This window comes from Cryptomeria japonica, unplaced genomic scaffold (assembly GCF_030272615.1).
Source record: "Cryptomeria japonica unplaced genomic scaffold, Sugi_1.0 HiC_scaffold_140, whole genome shotgun sequence".
NCBI lineage: Eukaryota > Viridiplantae > Streptophyta > Pinopsida > Cupressales > Cupressaceae > Cryptomeria > Cryptomeria japonica.
Window position 1 is genome coordinate 363,522 of NW_026728962.1, and position 4,710 is coordinate 368,231.

Here is a 4,710-nt window from a genome sequence, read left to right on the forward strand (position 1 = left end):
TGGCACCCGCGTTTCCTTCATTTTAAATTTTTTTTTTTTACAATCTCTCAAGTGGGAAATTCTATAATCTCAACTTTTTTTGCCTTTTCAGGAAACTTTTGAATGGAGCGCATCATTGGTGCGCTCCGAAGTGTGCTCCAAAGCTCTCTCCAGCTGCGTGCACCTGCCCCGGCCGCGCACCCGGCCCCGCCCAGCTTCGCTCACCTGTCCCGGGCGTCTGGTGCGGAACCTTAGAGTAAGAAACATCACCGTGCACCTTGGCCAACGTGCGCGACTCGACCGAGCGCGCACTGGCCGAGGTGCACACCGATTTCACCTGGGTGCGCGCGCAGCACCTCGGGCGCACCGGGGTGCGCGCACAACGCCCGGGTTGCACCGTGGCCTGTGTGCTCGGGGCGCCTCGGGTGCGCGCTCGGTGTCGCCCCCCGCGCGCGCGGTAGTGCGGGCAGCGCACCCCGGCCCGGCCCGGCCCCGACGAGAACGCAAACGGGCAAAAGGTTTATTCAAATAGCATTGCGACGCCCGGCGAAAAACTAAAAAAGGGTGCAACACCGGGACTTCCCGGGAGGTCACCCATCCCAGTACTACTCCGGCCCAAGCGCGCTTAACTGCGGAGTTCTGATGGGATCCGGTGCACTAACGCTGGTATGATCGCACCCGTTATGAGCTTGTCGCAGTGTGTACTTAGCAAACCGCGACCCACGTGCGAATCCACCCCGGCCACCCACCCCCGTCGAGGTGCACACCCTCCCTCGCGAAGTGCGCCCCGTTCGCCAAGTGTGAGCCCTGCCCGGGTGCGCGCACCTTGCTAGGGCGTCGGGTGTGCACCCGGCCCGGCCTACGTGCGTGCACCTGGAGGGGGCGTCGTGTGCGTGCAGTGTCCCGTCTGCAACGCGGTGCCCACACACCACCTCGGGCGCAACGACCTGCGCTCACATGTGGGCCGAGTGCACCTTGGTGCATGTTCGGGGCGCCTCGGGTGCACGCTCGATCTTGCCCCGGTGCACCAAGGCGCTCGGTTTGCCCCGGGTGCGCACTTGGTGCAAGGTGGGCACCCAAAATAGGGATCAAGCACCAAAACACAAGTTTCGGGATGCAAAATGGGACCCAAGGACCACAAATGCGTTCCAAGACCCATGATGGGTCCACGAGAACAAAAATGTGTTCCGAGACTTAATAAACAAATATTGGGTTTTAGGAGAAGAAACATGCTCTGATGCCCAAAACGAGAATCGACCCCGAAAAGGCCACAGGCCAAAAGTGGGATGCGAGACAAAAAAAAATGGGACCCGAGGACCAAAATTGGGTTCCCAGGTCGAAGACAGGGCAACCGGACAAGAAACGACCTCTAAGGCTCGAAATGAGTCCCGACGACTAAAACTTGACAAGAAGCACCCATCAGGCACCCAACTCGACACCCATGGGATGCCGACCCACCCGGGCTTCCACCTAGCACACCTTGGCACCCACCCACCCTCGCACCCAACCTCGCACCCAACTTAGCACCTTTGAACCCACATTGGCACTCACCCTGACCCTGGCACCTTGGAACCCACATTGGCACTCACCTTGACCCTGGCACCCACCTTTGCACTCACCTTGGGACCCACCCTGGCTCCCACCTCGGCACCCACCCAGACACCCACCTTGGTTCCTTGGCACCCACCTTGGATCCTTGGCACCCACCCCGACACCCACCTTGGCACGCAACTTGGCTACTTGCCACCCACCTTGGCTCCTTGACGCCCACCCCGACAACCACCCCGTGACCTACCCTGGCTAGGGTTGGTGCACACCCACCCTGGTGCCCACCTTGGCACCCACCCTATGACCCACCTTGGCACGCACCTTAGTACCCACCCCGTTACCCACCCTAGGACCCACCCCGTGACCCACCTTGGCCAGGGTGGGTGCACCCACCCTGGTGCCCACCTTGGCACCCACCCATCCTAGCACCCAGCCTGTGACCGGGCTTGGAACCCAACCTTGCACCCGCACCCGTCTTGGCCAGTGTGGGTGCGCACCCATCCTGGCACCCACGTTGTGACACACCCTTTAACCCACGCACCCTAGCACCCACGTTGGCACCCACCTTGGAACCCAACCTAGCAACTTGGCACCCACCCCGTGACCCACCTTGGCATCCACCATAGCAGTCGCCGACTTGGCACCCACCTCGGCACCCACCTTGACACTTGTGGACCCACCTTGCCACTCACCCTAGCATCGACCCATCCTAGCACCCACCCTGGCACCTTTGCACCCTAGCACTCACCCATCCTAGCACCTAACCTGTGACCCACCTTGACACTCACCCTCGCACCCACCTTGGAACCCAACCTAGCACCCACCCACCCTGACACCAACCCTAGCACCTACCCACCCTTGCACCCACCCTGTGACCCATCTTGGCACCCACCCATCCTACCACTCAACCTATCACCCACCTTCTCACCCACCTTGGCATCCACCTTAGCACCCACCCACACTGGCACCTTGGCACCCACCTCGGGCAAGGTGGGTGCACACCCACCCTGGCACCCAATTTAGAACCCACCGAGCATGTTACCCACCTTGGCACCCACATTGCAGCCCACCCTAGTACCCACCCTATGACCCACATTGGCATCCACACCCTAGCACCCAGGCACCTCGACACCCGCCTTGACACCCACCCTAGCACTGAACCTGTGACCCACCTTGGAACTCACCCTAGAACCCACCCACCCTGTGAACCACCTTGGCATCCACCTTAGCACCCACCCACCTTGGCACCCACTCTAGCACTCACCCATCCTAACACCCAACTTGTTACCCACCTTGGCACCCGCCCTCGCGTCCACCTTGAAACCCACCCTAGCACCCACCCACGCAGGAGCCCACCTTGGCACCCAACCTAACACCCACGCATCCTGGCACCCAACTTGTGACCCACCTTGGAACCCACCCTAGTACCCACCTTTGAACCCACTATATCACCAACCCACCTTGGCACCCACCCTATGACCCTCTTTGGAATCCACCCTAGCACGCACCCACCCTGGCACCCACCATGGAGCGCACCCTAGCACCCACCCACCTCGGCACGCACCTCAACACCCACCTTGGTGTGCGCACTGCGCCAACCTCTCAAAGACCCTATGTGGTGCGCTCCAAAGTGTACACCTTTGGTGCGCTCCAAGGTGCGCACCTTTGGTGCACACCGAGGTGCACACCAAAGTGTGCACCGAGGTGAGCACCAAAGTGCACTCCAGGGTGCACACCAAGGCGTGCACCTTTGGTGCGGTCAATGCAAACGAATTCGGAAGTTGGGGTCGATGTCCTAATCGCTGCTGCAGACTACACGTATGAGAATCGGACAAATAGCTTTATATAGGGGAGGTGTTGCGTTTGATGGGTCGACTCCCCTGGTTGTGTGCACTGCACCAACTTCAAAGACCCTGTCTTGTTTAAGAAGTCAAAAGTTGGGGTGGATGTCCTAATCATTGCTGCAGTCTACGCATGTATGAGAATCAGACAAATAGCTTATATAGGGGAGGTGTTGCATTCGGTGGGTTGACTCCCCTGGTTGTGCGCACTGCGCCAACCTCAAAGACCCCGCATAGCAGAAGAAGTCGGAAGTCGGATTTTGGTGAGCACCAAGGCGTGCACCTTTGGTGCGGTCAACGCAGACGAATTCAGAAGTTGGGGTGGATGTCCTAATCGTTGTTGCAGGCTACACATGTATGAGAATCAGACAAATAGCTTATATAGGGGAGGTGTTGGGTTTGATGGGTCAACTCCCTTGGTTGTGCGCATTACGCCAACCTCAAAGACCTTGTTTTCGTTAAGAAGTCAAAAGTTGGGGTCAATGTCCTAATGGCTCCTGCAGGCTACACATGTATGAGAATCGGACAAATAGCTTATATAGGGGAGGTGTTGGGTTTGATGGGTCGACTCCCCTGGTTGTGCGCATTACGTCAACCTCAAAGACCTTGTTTTCGTTAAGAAGTCAAAAGTTGGGGTCGATGTCCTAATTGCTCCTGTAGACTACACATGTATGAGAATCAGACAAATAGCTTATATAGGGGAGGTGTTGGGTTTGATGGGTTGACTCCCCTAGTTGTTCGCATTACACCAACCTCAAAGACCTTGTTTTCGTTTAGAAGCCGAAAGTTGGGGTCGATGTCCTAATTGCTCCTGCAGGCTACGCATGTATGAGAATCAGACAAATAGCTTATATAGGGGAGGTGTTGGGTTTGATGGGTCGACTCCCCTGGTTGTGCGCATTGCGCCAACCTCAAAGACCCTGCATTGCGGATGAAGTCGAAAGTCAGAGTTTGGTGTGCTACAAGGTGTGGTCGAAGGTGCTCACCTAGGTGTGCACCTTTGGAGCACAGGAAAAGTGCCCTCCAAAAGTGCGCACCTTTGGAGTGCACAAAAGTGCCCTCCAAAAGTGCGCACCTTTGGAGCGCAGAAAAGTGCCCTCCAAAAAGTGCCCTCCAAAAGTGCGCACCTTTGGAGCGCAGAAAAGTGCCCTCCAAAAAGTGCCCTCCAAAAGTGCGCACCTTTGGAGCGCAGAAAAGTGCCCTCCAAAAAGTGCCCTCCAAAAGTGCGCACCTTTGGAGCGCAGAAAAGTGCCCTCCAAAAGTGCGCACCTTTGGAGCGCAGAAAAGTGCCCTCCAAAAAGTGCCCTCCAAAAGTGCGCACCTTTGGAGCGCAGAAAAGTGC

At 57.6% G+C, this 4,710-nt stretch overlaps 1 non-coding gene across 1 annotated transcript; it reads right to left on the reverse strand.

Moving 5' to 3' along the window:
* Nucleotides 1-540: 540 nt before the first annotated feature.
* Nucleotides 541-659, reverse strand: LOC131866300 (5S ribosomal RNA). Its single transcript, XR_009364920.1, has one exon. It is a non-coding gene; the product is annotated as a 5S ribosomal RNA (ribosomal RNA).
* Nucleotides 660-4,710: the final 4,051 nt, after the last annotated feature.